The sequence below is a fragment of the Grammomys surdaster genome, unplaced genomic scaffold (assembly GCF_004785775.1).
Source record: "Grammomys surdaster isolate TR1022 unplaced genomic scaffold, NIH_TR_1.0 174, whole genome shotgun sequence".
NCBI classification, from domain to species: Eukaryota; Metazoa; Chordata; class Mammalia; order Rodentia; family Muridae; genus Grammomys; species Grammomys surdaster.
The window spans coordinates 21,519,070-21,531,093 of record NW_021604622.1 but is presented as its reverse complement, the minus strand read 5'-3'; positions in this window follow the sequence as shown (position 1 = coordinate 21,531,093).

Genomic DNA, 12,024 nt, shown 5'->3' with positions numbered 1-12,024 from the left:
AGAGAGAGAGAGAGAGAGAGAGAGAGAGAGAGAGAGAGAGAGAGAGACTGGTGAACAAGATCATACCTCCTAATCCTTCAAATCCTTTCAAAGAGGTCCACTCCCTCGTGACTAGCACTCAAATATATGATTCCATGGGGGTCATATTATTCAAGCTGCTATACTGGGCATTCCTCCAGGGTCTCACTTATGCTAGACTCTATCAGTGAGCTGGATCCTTCCTGATTTCATATATAAAGGATCAGAATTCTGAAACTGAAATGTTTGTTTGCTTGCTTGCTTGCTTGTTTTAAGTTTTAGCTATTACTAGTGTTACCTCCGAGAATATCTAAAGGAATTCAGTACATAGTTTATAGCAACATGTCTCAAAATCCCTGGCTTCTGGCTCTACTCTGCTCATATCTTAAGACTTTTCTAGAAGTTGTTGGTATAAGTATCTTACAAACTTGCCCCCTCCTTCCTCCTTCCTGTCTTTGATTCAACTCTGACCCGTCTTTGCCTCTATTCTAGAGCACTATACTGGCAACTCCAGATTCTCCATGCAGAGTGGAGGGGGTTCCTCATAGTTCTCTCAGCTGTGTCCCAAGTCAAAGGGACTTACCACAGACTGGACACATCTAGACAGGTGCAGTTAGGTACTCAGGAAGGGAAAGTCCCAAGAGTTGGGTTACATGGGATTTTAAGGGTTCTTTTTCCCTTTGTTATATGTTGGACACTAGAGAAGAATCTTATACAGCAGCCCTAACCTTAGGGTCAAATAGCTCAGCCTATCACCTGAGGCTTATTACAGAGGCTGATAGACCTGAGCCTGAGGTCAGAAGATAATCCAACCTCTGGAGCCAGCACTCCACCATAGAGACAGAGAACTCAGAGTTCTTAAATTCTGCAGCCTTATCCCCCTAGTGGAGGTACTTAATGCTGACTGGGTTTTAAAAACACAGGAAGTAGCTCTCATGTATGAGATGCCAGTGTTCTGTCTGCTTCTCCCACACACAATGCCCTGAAGATACATTCCCCACCTGGAGCAGTGTGAACTGGAAGTCTAGGAATGTGGAAGAACCTGCCCGGGCTGTAGAATACATTCCTAATGGCAGCCAGTTGCGGTGTCTAAATGTAAAGGAATGACACTTCTAAAAGAAAGAGACATTTGACACGTGACAGGGCCAATTACTAATATTCTTCACAGTAGAAAAGACAAGAGTCTGGGGTTTCAGCTGGACACACTCTTTGACCGGACAGATCCCAGCTTTAGAGGACCCAGAAAACAGTCACTCTCACCTTTCACTTATTTTGACTATGTCTTTATAATTTTGTTATTTTTTTTTACCTTTCACGTTATATCTATCTAAATTGATAGACATCTTTTTCTTAATTTATTCCTTGATGTGTAGGTTTATTATTAGTTTATTTTCTTGATTTATTCCTACATGTGTAGATGACACATTCTGGTCACATGTAGTCCTTCACCCTCTAACATCTTACTCACACGCCTGGCAGCTCCTCCCTCCTCCCGCTAGGTCCCCACCCCATTTCATGTCATCTTTGTTTTATTTTGCTCTTCCCTTGTGGCTCACGAAGTTAACCAGGGGCTCTCACATAGTCATGGGCCTTTAGTAAACTAAACAAGTAAGGATCATCTCAGAGAGCCGAACATGAGTAACTCACCAGCGGTTATGTCACCAAAGACAATGGCTTCCTCTCTCCCAGCAGCCCTAGACTACCAATATCTCCCATGAGTGAGATGGGACCCTATGACCCAACTATGACTGGGTGTCAACGGGTTCAGTCTTACGCAGGCCCTCTGCAGGCAACATGGCTGCTGTGAATTCATGAGTACTGTGACCGTGTCATGCCCCTAAGACAATATCTCATTGCCCTTCTACCATCGTCTGTATTTTATATATACTCTTCTATAATATTTCCTGAACCTTTAAAAAGATCAAATAGTTGTGCTATGTAAGACTGAGTACTCAACAGTTACTATTCTCAGCATCTTGACCAGTGGTACAGCGTCAAGGCAGACCAAAGGCTAGAACAGGAATTCACAGTCCATGTTTCCCTTCGGGGCATCAAAATGCTGGACCGGAAGTGGAAACCAGGATCTGACAGAATGCTGTGGTCTCTAATATCTCCTCTGGGTATACAGCCACCGTCAATGGTGTACCTGAAAAGGAAGTCAAGAATGGGTTGTGTAGTTCCCATTTTTACCCTGAGCGTCTGCATGCTAGGCAGGAAGAGGAAGGCTGAGCCCCAGACGAGCAAGATCCATTCTAATTAGGAGCAAGTGCCGAGTCCCGGAGGGTCGGAGAAGAAAAAAAATTTCTTCTGGAGGAATCTTAGGTGCTGCTCATTTAGGCGATCCTTGCTTGTTTATACTGCATTATTGGGGGTGGATGTGGATGCATACAGTTTTTTCAGGGGGAACAAAGGATTATGTATACCTCTTGGGGGAAGGGCATGAGACTACCCAGGAAGGGAACGTCATTGGCTGGCAGCTCAAAGCTATCTAGATACATCATCGGCATGGAGAAGAACTCCAGTTGCTATGCTAAGTGACTGAGTACCCTCTGTCCTCTCAGTTGGAGGTTTCAGAGAAGGTGTTAAAGGCTCAGAGGGGGCAGCTCTACTCGTACCATCTCAGATCTCTGAGATTCCCAAGGCTCAATCACACCCCACTTCACCAGCCTGTCCAGTAGTGCAGGGAAAAATTGCAGGCCGCAGCTGTGGAGTCCCAGAGGGGCTTCCACGCTGCGGCAGGTCCCACATGCAGGAGGAACGTCTAAGGTTCCAAAGGCCGGGAGCTTTGGTGGCGGCAGGCCCCAATGACACGAGGCAGTCCTTGGTTCCAGAAAGGTTTATTGTCATGGGGGATGGTGGATGGATCTAGGTGTACCCCCGTAAAACTCAGGACAGTCCCGAGTTATATAGGGAGGGAGAAAGGGGGAGGATCTGGGAAGGATCTGGGGAGGCATACTTAATTTGCTTCGCCCTCTGGCCTTCATTAGTATGTAAATCCCTAGGCCCTGAGGCCTCTAGTCTGGCCTATGTGACTGAACAATGTAATGCTATGGAGACTGAACTGCTTTTCAGGACCCTGGGTTCTTGGGGCACGCTGAACTCCTGCCAGTTCTCACGCAGAGTCTCAGGGTTCTAGGCAACTGCTCAGCCAAGAACCAGACTACTCTTTCGCAGTCCCACACAGTAGCAGGGTCCCAAATGCCCTACAATTAATGTTTGTATAAACCTTCAAGCTGCAATGAGAAGCTCCTTCGATAAAGGCGGAGGGCAGCCCTAGTCTATGGACAGAAACACAAATACGTAGGGGACAGTTTGTCCCCTACAATGTGTCTATTATTTAGCTGAACAATTCTAGTAGATTCATACTTAGTACTGAAACATGGAGCCTTGGAACAGGCTCCTAGTAGTAGGTACGAACTACTTTTTGTAGCGTGGGATTCAGATTCAATCAGAAGTTAGCTCATGCCCATGTTCACGCACACTCTAACAAGGGTTGGGGAGGGTCCTGGGGAAGGAAATGGGTAGCTGATGACTTTGAGCTGAGGGAGAGTCATTTTCTCTAGGCACCCGTCTCCCGGTAGACGGACCACATTCCTGTAGAATGCCCTACGACTTAAATCATATGAAGATGTTGGAATAGGAAGGTGGGAGCAATCTGACTAAAGTAAGGGGAGGCGCTGGGGGTGAGTATAATCAAAATAGATTCCGTGAAACCCTCAAGGAATGAATACAAATTTTTTTGTTTTGTTTTTTAGAAATCTCTAACAGAACCTGGGTTTGAGGACATCATCAGAGTAGACACAAGGGCTCACTCAACCCATCATTCTTGATGAATTCGGGACCGATGGCACCTTCCAAAGTAGAGTGTATTTTTCTTTAACTGAATTTATAGATGACTGCATCCCTATAGGTATTCCCCAACTTTCTAGCTCCCACACAAAGCCTGCAGGCTGGGGTCACTAAACACTGAGACAACAGTCTCAATATTTTAAGTGTCAGAACATTTCTCAGTCTTAAAATTTGCCGTAGACTCTAAAATAAATTTATGTGCATGGATTTATAACTATTGATATTTACTATACAGAGATTCAAACAGACACATTGAAAATACAAGGATACACAAACACATTCCTTCATCAGCCATCAAAGTACTGGTACAGCTTCCAGGAGAGATGGCATGTAGGTTTGACCACAAATTGTTTCTCAAGGATCGCCTGAAAGGTTCTGAGGCTGCACCAGGGTTCTGAACCATACATTGAAAGCTCTGGGCTATGAGAATAACCCATCTCCAGGCTTCCCCTGGCTCATTCTGTATATCATTGTAAGGGGAAGAAACCATCAAAAACTACTTTCAAGACAACCAGCTAAGGTTTTGCAGAAGGTGGAGATCCTGAAATCCTATAAGCTGACATCTGTCTCAGCCAGTCAGGAAACTTTCAGAAGCAGGTTTCTGGTATCAACAGATACATGTTGTAGGCAGTGCAGTAATGGTCTTCTAAGAGTACTTTTGTCTTAACTCCCAGAACCTACAGATATGTTCCATCACATAGATGATTTAAGTTGAAAGTGGAAATAAGGGCTGGAGGGATGGCTCAGTGGTTAAGAGCACTGACTGCTCTTTCAGAGGTCCTGAGTTCAATTCCCACATGGTGACTCACAGCCATCTGTAATGGAATCCAATGCCCTCTTCTGGTGGGTCTGCAGACAGCTACAGTGTACTCACATACAATAAACAAATAAATCTTAAAAAAAAAAAGTGGAAGTAAAATTGGTTATCAACTGGTATCAACATGAAAAGAATGCTCTAGATTATCCAGATGAGCTCCAGGGTAATTGTGAGGTTCCTTTCAATAGTAACAAAGAGGGCCGAGAAGGGGCCAGTGAAAGTATAATCAACGTTGGTACAAGGCTGCTGGCCTTGATGAGAACCAAGGAACACAGTGGCTTCTGGACTCTGGAAAAAGCAGCAAAGTAGATCCTCTCCTAAGCCTCAAGGAAGAACTCTGCGGCTCTTGCAGGCTCAATTGAGCTGCATGAAACCCATGTCAGATCAATAACCTCCTGAAATTAAAATATATGTTAAGTTGTACAGCACCTGAACCCTGACAAGGAATGTTCTAGAACCTCACCCACAGAATGCTTTCCTATGTGCAGAGTTTAGTAGGCCACTAGCAATTAAGCAATTTGTACTACCCTGTCAACATCAGGATGTCCACCTGAATAAAAACAGTGTCAACGTATGTCTTAGTTCCTCTTCTATTGCTTCGAGGACACCATGACCAGGACAACTTTTAAAAGAAAGCATTTAGCCGGGCAGTGGTGGTGCACACCTTTGATCCCAGCACTTGGGAGGCAGAGGCGGGCAGATTTCTGAGTTTGAGGCCAGCCTGGTCTACAGAGTGAGTTCCAGGACAGCCAGTCTTGCTTACAGTTTCAGAGAGTTAGTTCACTATCATCATGCTGGGGAGCAAAGCAATAGGCGGGCCAACATCTTATTGGAGCAGTAACTGAGCTTACATTTGATCCAAAGGATATGGGTAGGGAGAGAGCAAAACTGGGCCTAGCACAAGCTTTTGAAGCCTCAAAGCCCACTCCCTGTGACACACCTCCTAATCCTTCTCAAACAGTTCTACTAACAGGACCAATCATTCAAACACTGGAGCCATTGAGACCATTCTCGTTCAAACCACCACAAAGGGTCTACTAGCCAGAATTCTGTGTTCCCCTTTCATTCCTTATAATTTCCCCTCAGAGATTATAGAGTATCATAGCCAGCTCTCTCATCCCACAAATCTGAACAGATCAGAGGAAAACATGTGACCAAGCTAGACCAATCCCTGGAATTCAGGATTGGAGGTAAGACTAGAGCCAGCTTTTCAATGGCTACAAACATGAGGGCTCATTAAGGTATGAGTTGGCTGACATCATATACATACACACACACACACACACACACACACACACACATATACACTGAAAGACAGAAAGCCCACCACAAGAACACATTCCTACCCAGGAGATTTCCTATAATGGTGCCATACAGAGGCAACATCTGGCACGCAGACCTTAGAAGAGACTACGTCCACCCTCGGCAATACTGTCATTTCCTAAGACTAAAAGGAGGCCAAGAAGGTGAAAATATATTACTAACCTTTTAAAAATCTTCATAATAAGATTTAAAACATTAGATCACCAGGTGTACATCTGCATAGTTACCAAGACATAATTAAAAGCCCCGCAGTGACACTTAAGTGACTTCTTCCATTCCAAACCAGTGGAGTACGGAGATGGCTAGGCAATGACCCACTTACTCCTCCAGGTACTTTAATTAGCCCCAGAAACACCAAAGCTCCTTTTTTTGAGAAGTGGAAATCTATTTCCGTTCTCCATTAGCACCCTAAAAGCATTGCTGCAGGTATTACATGCAATTCAATGGCCAAGCAATAGAATGTCACAAACACAGAGCATGATGAGTGTCCTCCATGGGGCCCTGCAGGACCCCTTCTTGCTGAGTACGCCTTGTATGTGCATGCTTAGCTTTACACGAGAAACGCAGAATTCCAGCTAGGATAAAATTAGATTCTAAAACCATCATGAAGTTAATGAACAAGTGTGATCATGAGGCAGATGCCAGCACACGTTAGGAAAGGAGTTAAATACCAGGTGTCTTTATTATGCTCTAAATTTTCTCTTTAAGCAGGTGGAACATATTTTCAAGATAAATGAATTGACTGGGTAGTTTTTCACTTTTAACTACCTTGGTCTATACAAGCTTGGGCAAAAAGGCCTTGTGTATACACAAAGGTTCTGAAATCAATTCTCTAAGCAAAAAGAAAATCAAATACCCTGGCAACTGCCTTAGCGATTGTAAATATAACCATAGATCGCATAGCATTTAGAGTCATGAAAGAATTGTGTCATAGATTTTTATTTGCACAGGACACTTACCACTGAGATGGACACGACTAGTTGTTTTCCTAGAGAGTTGAAGAACACTAAAGTGAATTCCGTAGGCCATCTTCAGGAAACTACCCATGAGGAGCAGAAACACAAATATGAAAACAGATATCTTCCCTGAGTGAGTCGGGGTCTGCCTTGCTGCATGCGGTCATGCTCCACAGAATTGCATGACCTCGGGTCAGCCCTAAGCTTCTCCTTCTGAGCCTCTTGAGAGCCACATTAGTCCCTTGCAAAACAAGAGTAGATCCTGGAGACAGAGAGGCTCAAGAGCTCCTCTAACTCTCCTGTGCTTCATCTGGGATGCCAGGTATTCAATATAGCCTATTGCCCAAATCTCACAAAAATGACAAAGGTCCTTGGAAGGAAGGCATCTCCTCAGAAGTTCAAAGAGAGAAGATAATGTCCAAGTGAGTTATATGTCCCCACTCTCGGGCTGCCTCCTGTTCACCTCAGCCCTGGAGGATCATCCCCTGTGTCTCTCATCATTCATGCACTAAGCCCCAGCTGCCCTTCTTATCCTGTACCCACATCCCTTCACTAGCCCCCTACCATTCACCCACCACTACTCAACCCCCAAAAGCCTCAGGAAGCCATTCTGCTTTCGTCACGATACCCCTCAGCTCCTATCTCTTACATCCAGTTACATCCAGTTACATCCAGTTACATCCAGTTACAAGTTCTCCTCTATGTCCAAGGATAACCTTCCTCCAAAATAAATATTGCCTTTCAAATCACCAGCGAGACTGACATTTCCAGACAAATCCTAACATCATTTTGTAATGAACCAAAAAACAGACTACAGAAGGCTTAACACTGAGACCTTAGCGAAACAGTCACAACATGAAGAACACACACAAACCATTCCAACCCTGTTATACATGACTGATTGCACATCTCAGATGTGAAAAAGATAACTAACGACTGGCATGGCAGCTACATATGACCAACCCTGATATAACAGGGAGAGCGAAGTGATCTTACTAATTGTCAAGGAGTCATCCCACAGGTGGACAGGATTGCCTATGCTTTAAGTGGACAAGGAAACTACACTTGGCTGACTATGGCGGACCTCGGGCTGAGAGCCTCCGGTCCACCTCTTCCTTCCTGCTCCAGGGTAGCATTCAAATGGCTGCTCGCCTAATTGTCTGTCTGCCGCCATTACTGCATTTGCCTGTCAATGTTCTGTCACATGGTTGGCTGGCTGCTTGCTTAGGGTCAGCAACAACAGTTGCTTAGGTTCTCTGCCCCAGTGCAGCAGCTGTCCATCACACAGGGGCTGCTGAGAGCTGTGATCCGTGCAGGTCAGAGGACCACAGTCAGAAGCTTACAGGCGTGAAGCCTTACAGACATGACCCACTGTCTCTGACAGAGACCAGTTTGAGGCTTCATCACACACTAATCCCTCCCATGTGTTCATGCCAGGAGAACCACGGGCATTTTGTGCTGAGCTGGTTTTAACTTGCTTCCAGTTTTCAGTGCTGATTAGCAGGGTGGTATTCCCAGTGAAAAGGTTAAACCTTTTCAAAAACTAAGACCCTCATCATTTATTTCTTTAAATTATTTTGTATTTGTGTAAGGGTGTGCATATGTGAGGATGTACACATCCTCACATATATGTAGGTATGTGCATGCTTGCATATGCGTGTGGAGGACAGAGGCTGGGTTTGCTGTGTTGCTCAATTGTGCTACTGACTTTTTTTTTCTTTTCTTTTTTTTTTTTTTTGTGGAGACAGTTTCCTGCTGAATTGGGCTAGACAGTCTGGTGAGAGGATCGGATCATTCAGCTCTGCCTCCTTAGCACTGAGGTTACAGGTAAGAGTCTTCATGCCTGATTCTCACAGGGGTGCTGGGGATTGAACTCAGTCCCTTGTACTTATGTTTCTCTAGACCCAACCTCTAAACGACTGCACCACCTCAACACTCCCCCACTGGAGACCAAGTTTCCAGTGCAGGAGCTTTTGGGGACCCACCCAACCATAGAGACATGTCTATAATGGTATAGTTACATTACCAGGAATAGTCTTGGGACTGGGAGATGCCTCCAGGCTTAAGAGCACATACTCCTCTTACAGAGGACCATTTTTGGTAACTCAAGTTCCAAAGGATCAAAACTTCTCTTCTGGACTCCACATATACCTGCGCCCTCACCTACACACAAAAATATAAATATGGATTACTAAAATTAAATCATAGGACTAGTCTTAAAGGAGAAGATTTCAAATTTTGATCACTAAGAATCCAACTTTCCGCCCCTCTAGTCACATCTAATGACTGAAAGAGTTGCCCATAAACTATTCAAAAACCAATTTCTCTAAATGCCGATTGCATTCATGAACTCACAGTATCTGTGGTTACCAGCACAAGACCTACACAAGATCTGGCCAGCCAAATGTTTAGCACAGAAGGGGAAGATACTCTCCAGGCCCATTCATCACTAAGAAGCTACTGGCAGTGGATAGCTACTAGAAGAGGGAGAAGCATCCTTTTTTGAAAGTGTGGTCATTGGTAGGTTTCCCAGGCTCCAGTGAGGGGACCCATACCTATGTATACATGGACAGCAGTAACTAGATTTGATGAATTATAATAGAAGAAGAAATGCTGAAGAGATGGCGTAGCAGCTAATGGTACACACTTGTCTTGCAGAGGAACTAAGTTCAGTTCTCAGCATCGATGTAATTCTTCTCACAGCACACACACACACACATGCACACACACATGCACACACACATGCACATAATCACACATGCTCACACAATTAAAGGTACTAAAAACAAATCTAAAAAGAAAGACAATATGATGTTTTGAGGGGTCCATGTTGAAGGAACACAGAAAGTATGAAGGTAAACGGGGAGAGAATATGATCATAGTTCACCGAATACACATACAAAATTCTCAAAGAAAAATTATATAATAAAAAAAAGCTAATCTATGTGCTGAATAGTTTTATGTCAACTTGACACAAGCTGAAGTCATCTGAGAGGAGGAAACCTCAACCAAGAGACTGCCTCCCTAAGATTAGACTTCAGGCAAAAGTGTAGGGCATTTTCTTAATTAGTGATTGATGGGGCAGAGCCAAGTGCATTGTGGGTGGAGCCACCTGAGCAAGCCAAGGTGAGCAAACCAATAAGCAGCATTCCTCCATTGTGTCCATCAGCTCCTGCCTCCAAGCTCCTCTATGTAAATGGGGGAGGGGAGACACGCAGCCGCAAAGGCATCTCCTACAGGAGGACCTAATTGAAGACTGCCTTAAGAGACCAAAAATTGCTGACGCAGACAATGCCAGCCAATCAGGGAACAGCTATTTAGAAGAGATGCTTTCTCAGGACCAATAGGACGCAGGTGGAGGGTATTAAAGGAGCTTGCAGCAGTGTTCAGATGAGCGCGGCATTTCTCACCTGTTCCCGGATTCAGTGCCACCTCATCTCCAACCCCCAAGGGCAGGTAGAGTCAACAGCAAGTAGTCCAGGGAACAGGCAACACCTGCCCTGTTCAGTTCCTATCCTGATTTCCTTCAATGATGAACGGAAGTCAAACAAACCCTTTCCCCTCTGAGTTGCTCTGGTCATGCTGTTTCATCACAACCACAGTAACCCTAACTAAGACAGTCTGTCTTTCACGGAAAAAAAAAAAAAAACTTAGATGCTGTGTACAAGCACACAAAGGCAGGAGTACGACCTTACCCATGGACTTTCAGATTAAGTCTCTGGATGTATGATTACAGCAGAACAGAGAAACACATCTACAAATACATTTTTTTAACCATCTAAATATATTCCACAAAACCAAAATGGAATTTCTTTCTTTGCCGAGCCTGAAAGATCTATGACCAACATCCCTGTACCACCACAAGCGAAGACAAAGAAGGGGAAGCCGGCATAGGAAGAGAAGACATGATTGGCAGGCTTTGTGTCTTGGTCCTTTAGTGATTCTCTAAGAAAATGTCTACATTGGGCAGTATTAGAAATTCTGTTACAAGTGAGCTGTGCAGTGGTGGTGTACCCCTTTAATCTCTGCACTTGGGAGACAGAGGCAGGCAGATGTCTGAGTTTGAGGCCAGCCTGGTCTACAGAAGAACCTCAATACAGCCAAAGCTACACAGAGAAACCCTATTTCAAAACAAAACAAAACAAAAAAGAAAAGGAAAGGAAAGAAAAAGAAATGTACTTCATATTTCTAGTGACTAGGAATCCAAGCTCCGGGTAGATTCCGAGTCACTTTGCTCTATGAGTTTGCTGCTACGTCCTTGGATGGTGAAATAGAAGGGGCTAGCAGATTTCTTCAAGCCTTTTAAAGACACTAATCTTATCATTACCTGCTCATGTCCCAGAGGCCCCACCCAATGCACTGGGCATCACATTCAACATGAATTTTGATTCCGCAGCACCCTTCTTTGACCAATTCCGTGAAAACATGCACTCATGAAACACACTGCCTGGGCTCTCCCTGAACCCCAAGCTTCATTGTAACCCCAACTTAGAGCCTGCCCATTCTGAGCTGGAAAAGGGAATAACATTGATTAAGGACTCTGCATTTTATATTTACTGTCGGTCTGTTCGACTGTCTTATGAGCACGATTAATAGTTCCATTATATACTTGAAAAACTGAAGGTTTGTAGCAGGTTCATGAGATGCTAGTTTAAAAACAGTAACTGTTGTATTGGTTGTTTTGAGTAAGACGGCTAGTGGGTATAGCTGGCTTCTCATGTACTTAGATTCCAGGCATGTGCCACCATACCCAGCTTTGTGGGCAGGGCTGGCCTCTTGAGTCCTGGGTTGGAAGGTATGCACTACTGTGCCAGCTTTGTGGCTGTTGTTTTTCATGTTAAAAAATAATTCTTAACATATTTTAAGAAAAAAATACAAAGGAGGAAATTATTGCTAAGAAGTTTATGAGTTATACTATTCCTATAGGTTGAATTTATTACCTCAAAGAAATATTGAATTCCTAAAGCCCAGGATTTGAGGTTATCTTATTTGGAAAATGCATCCTGCAGACTAACTGCATTGTAATAAAGCTATCAGGGTGGGCACAAGTCTAATATGACC